Here is a 10,315-nt window from a genome sequence, read left to right on the forward strand (position 1 = left end):
CCCTGCCTGCCTGCCCCCCACCCCCCACCCATGCCTACCAACCTGCCTCCTGGTCAGGTCACAAGACTGCAATCCTGGACACCCAAACACAGTTACATTGAACGAGAATGATCAAACTATTTTTTTCCTGTCGAAAAGCAATTTTAATTTGATTGATTGGTTCTGCAACGAGGGCTGTATTCACCATGAGGTGCTACACAAGGCATTTTTCATAATTTCCATCAGCTCAGTCTACAACAATGTAAATAAAGCCCACGCCCCTATGTGGGAATATGCAACCGTCTCAGCTATGAAGATGATACAAATTCACATACCTATGTTTTTAAAAAACATGCACAAAGGCACATGATCGTTCACAATTGTTTTAGAGAGGTTATGAGCCAAGTCTGAAGGCCCCTGGACCTTCAGGTTCTCTCCAAACACCTGACAGTGGAGAAGTTTGCACACACGGCTGAGGTGCAATTCTAGGTTTGCTCTGCAGAGGGCAGCATTGGTAAAACGTTGGGAGGCCCAAAAAGACTTGTGGGTTTTTTTTCCCCTCACAGTTGTTTTTAGGCAAACTTTCCTCTTTTGCCTTCAGACAACTTTAATTAGAGTAAGAATAAGCTTCAGCGTTTGTCGCCTTGAGGGGAGTAGCTGTTTGACCAGAACGGAAACAGGAAAGGTCTCTGAGTCTGGTACATGTTTCCAGGGCTAACACTGTATTACTCGTGCTATTTGTATTTTTCTAATGTCTTTATTTGCGGAGTCTTATAGTTCCCGACACCAAGTGGGTGTACAAAAAGTGTTTGATGGAAGAACAGTTACACTATTGCCAGCTCCAGGGAAGCTTTCGGTTGCACACACGGACTAGCCTGTCTACTAGACTCAGCCGTGGGGCTCCCCGCGTCCCTGGCACGGGGGAGTCCAACAGTCCTCAGGAAGGGCGGGGCCATCTATAACCTAAAAGGACTTTGCGCCAGGCGACACAAAATGGCCCCAGAGTGACTTCAGCTGTTTACAGTTCTCTCTGTGACCCCAGGAAATTATTTTCTGATGCGCTCCTCTAAGAAAATCCTTATTTCCTTATTGTCAGTTAATTATTGCCAGGCCTTGAATAAATGGCTGAAAATTTACATTTAAAGCACAGGTAATGCACACAGACAAATAATCCATGATTCACCTTGAAGGCTGCTGTGTCAGCAGTCAAAAGCTTCTTTCAAAGATGAGACAGGGAAGGGAAATCGGGCGCAAAGAACAAGCATGACGTCATGAGTTCTGACTCTGAGGTTCTCTGTTCCTCTTTCCAGCAACGGACCCGCACCGACCTCCCTGCCGTGGCCCCCCTTCCACCCCAGCTAAAAGGCTACACACTTCTCTCTCTGGAAGTAAAAAGTTCCTTCAGGCAAGTTTTAACATGTGAGTGTTTGTTGCCTCCCCTGGGGCATTGGTGTATTTGTTTAACTGGAATTGAAATAAAAGTTAGGCTCCTGTAGTAGGAATTCCAGCATGAGGGATAGGAGAGGGAGGCAGCTTTTCCACATGGTGGGCTTCGCAGCTGTTGCCCAAGCGTCTAGGCAGGTGTGAAAGAACCATGGCCTCCACTCAGCCCTTCTTCCAGCTGCCCTACACCACCCCTATGCCCTCCAAACAGAGTGTCAATTACAAGGGACCTGATACTTTCAAGGGAATGGAAGTTACAAATGAAATATACAGTACAACCCACAGATTGCTTCCTACCACGGGCCAGTCCTCTTGCTTTTTTCTAAAATAGGGAACATTCAAAGCACTTATGTGCATGTGTGTATGTATATAAGTGTACCCGTGTATCTATATAAATGTGTGCGTGCTACATCCAGTGTATATGTACATATTATATATGTGTGTATCAGCACATACATTTAAGCATACAATTAACTGCAAAGATGTAAGGCGTACTATATCAGGAACTGTATAACCTGCCAGAAAGAATCTATCATCACCACCACCAAAGGTCAACGTTTATTGATTAAGCATCCATATTCATATGAAATGTCACCTGACAGCTCTTGCTGAGTTTACCATGTATAGTAAACACCAGCACGAGCCCTTCCTCTGGAGGGAAAGGCAGACTGAGAAGTGAACAGTGAAGGCCAGGCAGCTGACTAAATTAATAAAGATATACTCACGATGGTTTTTTTTTTTTAAGATTATTTATTTATTTATTTGACAGAGAGAGATCACAAGTAGGTAGAGAGGCAGGCAGAGAGGGGGGAAGCAGGCTCCCTGCGGAGAAGAGAGCCTGATTTGGGACTCCATCCCAGGACCCTGAGATCATGACCTGAGCCGAAGGCAGAGGCTAAACCCACTGAGCCACCCAGGTGCCCCCTCACTCTGTTTTTGAATCTATAGGATACAAGTGTCTGTCCTACATAGTATCACACACTTAGCTGTGCCCTTTTCTCTTCACAGTCTCAGAGCAGACTACTGATGCTGATCCACTCCCAAGCTGACTTATTCAGGGATGGCTTATTCCAGACTAAGCCACCAGCTTCTTGTTTCCAGATGGTAACACCAGGACCATGGTACCAAGGTGCAATGGGCTGAATATTTATGTGTCCCTCTCCACTCATATGTTGGAATTCTAAGCCTTGCCGGAATGGTATTAGGAGGCAGAGGAACACACTCAGTTAGTTACTCCAACAGGGCATTTGGTTCATTACCTCTCCTAAAACTCTCAGAACACCATGTGAGGAAACCAAAGCTTAGAGAGGTTATGGGTTTGCATAAGAAATAAAGCAGATGGGGCCAAACCTGGATCTGTTGAGCCAGAAGCTCACGTTTTTAACTGACTCTGCTATCCCAGTTCCCTGGACTTGCTCATTAAATATTTGTTGAGAAGAAAAAAAAAAATGTCCCAGAAGAACTTCAAAAAGAAGAAAAAGACATTGCATCCTCTTGCCATCAGCCTCTGTAAATAAATACCACTGATAAATACACTGTCTTGGTTATGGTCAATGTATTATTTCCATCTGTGTCTTAAAGGGAGGTGACAGGCACGGGGCAGGAAAGAGGCGAGGGAAAAGGACAGGAGTGAAATGGCTTTGGGCTCCTGGATGCACAGGCACCTCTCTTTCCCATAAGGCAAATGGACAACACGCTTTCTGGGAGAAAAGTCAAGCCGTTCCCCATGATTTATCTCTTCCCCTTAGAACAGTCACTTCTTTCAGAGGGCAATGTGTTCTCTCTGCCGGCAGGGTTAAGCATCCCAGCTCACGAAGGATGTAATCCACCTCATGGTGAAGACCCTTGACAGGGCGGATGTCTGATACGGTTCACTGCTCTGCAAACTTGAAGAATTTGAGTGCTGGCCGGAATACTGCTGAGAATACTGCTAGCTTCCTCTTTCCTGATGGCGTGGCTGAGTGCCCTCACTCCTGGGATTCTGGCAGGCTGGCTTCCTGGCCAGATGTCTCTCATCCACACCTGTAGACCTTAGGAAACCAAGGGTGACCTCAGTAGGTGCGGCCTTGGTTTCCTTCCCATCACTTCCCTTGAGATGTGGAAACAGAATGAACATCCACACCAGGACCATCCACTCAACAAGCAAGTCAGGGAAGGGAACTTCCTCACTTTATGGTCAGCAAGTCAGGTGTTGGGTTGCTTCCTGACACATCTGGCTGGAGGACAAGGTCATCCATCCAGGGGATCAGGCTGTTCTTGCAGTGTGGTGTGACTGGGCTTCCACCTCCTGGCTCATCCAGAAGTATGGTTTTGATTCTTAAGCGATAACCTCAGAGCCTATGTTAGAGCAAGGAAGCCCCCCTTTCAGGTCATTGGATATTGGATTAAGGCAGCCTATTGAAGAGCTGCCTTTGTGCACTACACTATCTTGGCCTCTCTTAAAAGTGCTATTTCTGGGGCGCCTGGGTGGCTTAGTCATTAAGCGCCTGCCTTCGGCTCAAGTCATGATCCCAGGGTCCTGGCATCGAGCCCCACATCAGGCTCCCTGCTCGACTGAAAGCCTCCTTCTCCTTCTCCCACTCCCCCTGCTTGTGTTCCTTCTCTCACTGTCTCTCTCTCTGTCAAATAAATAAAATCTTTTAAAAAAAAAAGGTGCTATTTCTGAGCCACTTTTTCATATTCTGCCACTTTTTGCATCGAGAGACGTCCTATCAGCTACAGGAACGTTTCTGTGAGAGCCACTGTACAGATGCTATGAAGGATATGGCCCAACGCAGCTGGTAGCACTGATCCTCTTTCTCATGCCACATAGGGGAAATGGGTCTTGGTTTAAGGAACCAGAAAAATGCGTATTTCTCCTGCTTGTTAATATGCGTTTCTCTTCTGGGCATTGTGAATCTTGTAGCTCGTGGCATTCCCTTCTTTGCTTTGGATGCTGGGAAACCCAAAGCCTCATATTTTGCCCATTTCCAACAACTTGTATGACCTTAGAACATGCGTTTTCTGTATATACTTTGTCCTGTGTTCATCTTATCTCCCTGTCCCTGTTTTCCTTTTGCCCTAATTACTTCATCTCTAAGTTGTTGTTCATCCCTGTATAAGAGTAGGCTAACTGGAGTAAAAAATGACTCTAAATCTCAAAACAATAAAAGAGGTTGACTTCTCACTTACCTGAAGTTTAATGTGGGTATGACTTGGGGGTTCCCCTCCAAGTGTGCAACACAGGAAATTAAGTTCTTTAGCTCGGCCATCTTCCACGCATTGTCCTAAGGCGGTTACCAGAGGCAGAAAGATGGGAAACACATCAGACACTGGACTCTTTCAGCCTGGAAATGGCGCACACCATTTCCTCTCACATTCCATTGGCCAGAACTAGTCAGTCAGACCAAAAGTGCTGGGAAATATTGTTCCCAGTTTGACAGCCCCTTCCCTGAAACGACTTTACGTGAGAGGGAAGACAAATTCTTGGTGGTCAGCTACTATCTTTGCCACACTCCATAAATTCCCTCTTGAACCAAGAAAATTAAACTAAGGGACACCTTGGTGGCTCGGTGGGTTAAAGCCTCTGCCTTCAGCTCAGGTCATGATCCCAGGGTCCTGGGATCGAACCCCACATCAGGCTCTCTGCTTGGCAGGGACCCTGCTTCCTCCTCTCTCTGCCTGCCTCTCTGTCTACTTGTGATCTCTGTCTGTCAAATAAATAAATAAAATCTTTAAAAAAAAAAAGAAAATTAAACCTAAAATTAAAACCTAAAATTAAACCTAAATTAAACCTAAAATTAAAGTCTAAACCAATAGACTTTACAGAAAAAGGAAATATATCCTTTTCCCTGCCAAAGAATAGTACTATTAATCAAGAAATAACCAAAACCGTGGAGATCTATGGTTGGACTCTATGCTGCATATTACAAGTGGTACAAAGTGTGAGTTACAGTTCTTACCTTCAAGCTGATTATAGTGTTTCATGCACACCTTCCACACTTGTGTTTCCATGGTGGGAGATGTGGCAGCCCTCAGAACCATTCTGTGGTGGAAACATCATTCTACCAGGTCTCATCCCTGCCCTTACTGAACTCTGTAAAGAAGAGGGTTGGATGCAGCAAGGAGCTAGCTCTGTCTGTGGAATAAAAGAAATCCCTTTGGGGCACCTGGGTGGCTCAGTTGGTGAAGCATCTGTCTTTGGCTCAGGTCATGATCTCTGCATCCTGGAATTGAGCCCTGTGTCAGGCTCTCTGGTCAGTGGGGAGTCGGCTTCTCCCTCTCCTTCTGCTGCTCCCTCTGCTTGTGCTCTCTCTCTCTCTCTCACTCTCAAATAAATAAATAAAATCTTAAAAAAAAAGAAAGAAAGAAAGAAAGAAAGCCCTTTAGTATCCTGCTTTGAGGTGGCCAGTGGAAAGTTAGGACACAGGGACTCTTCATTTCATTTCTAGTCTTCACTCTGAGATGGCTCTGGTTAAGGGTTTAGTTTCCTCCAGCCTGGATTCCTGATTTGCAGATTGGAGGTAATGATATTTGCCTACCTTGCCTCAGGATTAATTAGTGGTTGTGCTGTCCTTTGAGCCTACAGATGAAAAGCTTTTATGTGAGCATAGTGCATCATCCCCTTCACAACTGTCATCATCACCATCATTACTTTGTATCCTAAAGATAAAGTGGTGGAGTTCCCACGCAAAGTTTCCAAGAGACTTGAAATGTTTCAACCTCCTCCTCTATGGTTTTTTTTTTTTAAGAATTAATCCACTTCCCTTTCTTTGTGACGTTGTCAAGGACTGAAAAAGAGGGAGCTAACCATGATTTCTCAGAAACCCATGTTTCAAACACCCTAACCTGATAGTGCCTTTCTCCCGATAACCAAGCCTAGACATTTCAACTATACCCTAAATCCAGAATATAAGAGATGTATCAGAAAGAGAAGAAAGAGAAAATTTTTAGAGAAACTCTTTTAACAATCTTAGAACTCCTTAAAAAATTATTTTTTTCTCCCAGAAAAATCACTAAAGAAATAGATCTTCTCTGCTTGCTAGATGACATTATAAAAAGGAGAGTTACATCCTTTCAACTCAATACTCTGGGCTGATCCCATGTCCTTGGGAGCTTCTTAGTCTCTGAACTCAACAGCAGTTCAAATTCTGATGTGAGAACTAGAGTCTTTTCCTGGGGAGATTAGAGGGCTTTGAGTGACATTCTGTTTTTGAAAGTGGGAGCTGGGACCAGAGGTAGTGTGAGTTTCAAAGTGATAGGAGCAGAGCCAAATAAGTGGGTTCAGGTTATCAGAGAAGAACCTGATGTTTCCCTGACACATAAACTTAGTGTTCCAGATCCAAGCCCGAGGAAGGTAAAATCAAATGGTGACCTTCCTACACAGTTCTAGTCCCCAAGATAAATTTAACTGGAGTCTTGATACTTGCGGGAAACCATTAAAACAGACTTTGCTAAGCCAGTGGAACCTCTTCACTTACCGATGCAGGCATCACTTCATTTTACAGTAGTGCTGAAATATGAAAGCTGGTCAGGATTGGAAGAGCTGGAATGACTCAGCTACTCCTATCATCCCAGCCCCAGCTTATCTTCAAGTGAACAATGACAAGTTGCACAAGGGGATTGGAAGTTTTGCTTTTGCTTTTGTGATGATTCAAATGCTTAGCCAGGTAATAGTGTTAATCCTAAACATGTTTATAGTTCTTCCTGTGTGCTAGGTATTCTTTTAGTCCCATTCATTGTATGAAATAAATCTTTTAGGCCTTGAACAACCAATTTTTATTTGGAGGAACAGGAAGCAATTTCTATTATAACCTCTACTTTAGAGATAAGGAAACTGAGACAGGAAAGGTTTAAATGTCTTATCTAAGGTATCATGGCCAGTCAGAGGGGGAGCCAGGATTTGAACCCATCACTGCAAGGAAACAAGTTCCAGGAGGCAGAGATTTTTGTCTCTTTAGACCACTGATATGTCCCAAGAGCCTAGAAATATTCCTGGCATAAAATAAAATAAAGTTCTAGAAAATATAAAACAATATAGGTGTTTCAGAAAGAAAAAGCAGATTAAATGGAAAGGACACGTTTATCAAGGAAATAATACAAGAATATTTTCTAGAACTGAAGTTCCTCCTATACAGAAAGAAGGAAAGAGAAAAAGCCCAACAAGTCATGTCACTGTGGGCTTCAGAATACTAGCAATAAGGAAAAGATCCTGGAAATTTACAGACAGAACTAAGAAAGAGTGGTACTAGATTTCCCAACAACACAAAGAGCTAGAAGATAATAGGAAAAGGTCTTCAGAATTTTGAGGGAAATTTTTTCCAACCTAGAATTCTGTGTCTAGCTAAACTATCAAATTTGAAGGTAGAACAAAGTCATTTAACAGCAGGCCAAGACTTTAAATTTTCCCTCCACCAACTCTTTCTCATGAAGTTCCTGAAGGACATGCTCTCCTTAAGTAAGAGATTAAACCATAAAATGGGGAGACACAGGGAAGCAGGGACTCCAACAGGGTGTGGGCAGAAGGGTTGCAAGGCTGTAGTAAAGGGAGCACCAGATCCAGTGAGCAATCAGTCCAAATTGGAGCAGGAGGACAGGGAGCTCTCTGCTCAAAAAAAAAAAAAAAGTACATATTCATAATAATGTAAGCACCAAATATTGATTTAACCCCCATTTAAGAAATGTCCATGTTGTTGGGGCACCTGGGTGGCTCAGTGGGTTAAAGCCTCTGCCTTTGGCTCAGGTCATGATCCCAGGACTCTGGGATCTAGCCGCATCAGGATCTCTGCCCAGCAGGGAGCCTGCTTCCTCCTCTCTCTCTACCTGCCTCTCTGCCTACTTGTGATCTCTGTCTGTCAAATAAATAAATAAAATCTTAAAAAAAAAAAAAAGGAAATGTCCATGTTGGACAGTGGAGGAGGAGATGGAAAAGAACTAAAGTACTCTTTCTACGTGAAAAGTCATTGGATGATGCTTAGAAACTTAATAAATTGCAATATAAAATATTCAAGTAAAATATGGAGATAAATACCTAGAAAAAAAAATCAGTGGTTTCTCATGGGGAGAAGGCCTCAAGTTGGGGAATGGGAGCAGAAAGCTGATATTCCTTATTATAAACATCATGTGCTATTTGCCTTTTGAAGCTACAACATGTAGAATATTATAAAAATACAAATTCAGAGCGCCTGGGTGGCTCAGCTGGTTAAGTGTCTGCCTTTGGCTCAAGTCATGATCTCAGAGTCCTGGGATTGAGGTTCATGTCAGGTGGGGAACCTGCTTCTCCCTCTGCCTGCTGCTGCCCTGCTTGTGCTCTCTTGCTATCAAATAAATAAATAAAATCTTAAAAAAAAATTCATGATCATCAGGGAAGGAAGAGGAGGAGGGGTTGTGATGGTGACTCTGGAAGGACACAAACAGGATACTTGTTGGGGTGGAGAGGCCCTGGGCAGGTGGCCTAGCCCAATCCTCTCTCTCCTCCTCCTTCTTCTTTAAATATTTATTTATTTATTTATTTATTTTAGAGAGATAGAAGGAGTATGTGTGGGAGCAGGGACAGGGATTGGCAGAGGGAGAGGGAGAGCATTTCAAGCAGACTCCCTGCTGAGCAAGGAGCCCAATGCCAGGATCAATCCCATAACCCTGAGATCATGACCTGAGCCAAAATCAAGAGTCAAATGTCTAACCAACTGAGTCACAAGGTGTCTCTTGTCATATTTTCTATAGAGAGGGTAGAAAAATAATTCAATCTTCCCCCTGGCAGAGTTGATTAAAATCTATTTATAGTTGGTTGTTTAGAAAATTTCTGTCTGGTTTCCTGTTCATAATTGGCAATGTCATGTACATTTTTAAGATTGTTGTTCTAAATTTTGAAAGCTCTCTCTCTCCTTTTTGTTTATGAACTACTGCAGACACCTAGCTTTTGTGATACTGCCTCAGACTTGTCAACTGCAAACTCAGGAATTTTGATAAACGTTGTTGTATATAATTCCCATCAAAAACTATAGAAAAGGCCCTCTCTGTCTTCTCGGCCCTGGGAGCAGCTCTCCTGCCACAGACCCTCACCCCTGGGAAAATGTACACCTGTGCAAAGTCCATCCCCACCCCGTTCTTGGTCAGGAGCACCTCTCAGCTGTTGAGCCGATCACTGTCTGCAGTGATGCTAAAACCACCCGAGACACTGACAGTTGAGACACCTTATAAGTGCCTCAGCATCTTGGCAACCCCACATCCCCTGACATCACTTATTCCTAGCCACAGCTTCCAAACCAGCGCCATTTCAAAGGACATCCATACAGCAGCCAAGTTCATTGGGTCTGGGGCTGCCACGGTAGGGGTGGCTGACTCGGGGGCTGGAATTGGGACTGTGTTTGGGAGCCTCATCATTGGTTAAGCCAGGAATCCCTCTCTGAAGCAACAGCTCTTCTCCTACGCCATTCTGGGCTTTGCCCTCTCGGAGGCCATGGGGCTCTTTTGCCTGATGGCGGCCTTTCTCATCCTCTTCGCCATGTGAAGGAGCCGTCTCCACCTCCCACAGGTCTTTCTCCTGTGTCTCGTCTCCCCTGTATATTCCTTTTCCTATACCTCCCCAGGCAGCCTGGGGAAAGTGGTTGGCTCAAGGTTTGACAGGGGGAAGACAAATAAATACTGTATTAATAAAGAAAAAACTATAGAAAAAAATGTCTATAATGTATTATAATCATCTATGCTGCAGTTTCAAGTATGTACCTGACAGGAAAGAACTTGCATTTTGACTTGGCTTCTTTGAGAACTGAATCTTCCTTTTAGTGAATGTTCCACAGACTGTCCTCTGGCTCCAAACATTTCAAACATTGTTGCTCCTCCACTCACCTCATACTACCAGTGCCAGATGCTGCAGGACACAGTCATGTCATAAGATGACCTTTGTCCCCTTCAT

At 44.0% G+C, this 10,315-nt stretch overlaps 1 long non-coding RNA gene and 1 pseudogene across 1 annotated transcript; both read left to right on the forward strand.

Moving 5' to 3' along the window:
- The first annotated feature begins 584 nt into the window (after nucleotides 1-584).
- LOC123925234 lies at nucleotides 585-2,955 on the forward strand. Its single transcript, XR_006814935.1, has 3 exons — nucleotides 585-677; nucleotides 1,290-1,398; nucleotides 2,431-2,955. It is a non-coding gene; the product is annotated as an uncharacterized LOC123925234 (long non-coding RNA).
- Nucleotides 2,956-9,457: 6,502 nt separating this feature from the next.
- Nucleotides 9,458-10,023, forward strand: LOC123925233 (annotated as a pseudogene).
- Nucleotides 10,024-10,315: the final 292 nt, after the last annotated feature.

The sequence above is a fragment of the Meles meles genome, chromosome 14, assembly GCF_922984935.1.
Source record: "Meles meles chromosome 14, mMelMel3.1 paternal haplotype, whole genome shotgun sequence".
NCBI classification, from domain to species: Eukaryota; Metazoa; Chordata; class Mammalia; order Carnivora; family Mustelidae; genus Meles; species Meles meles.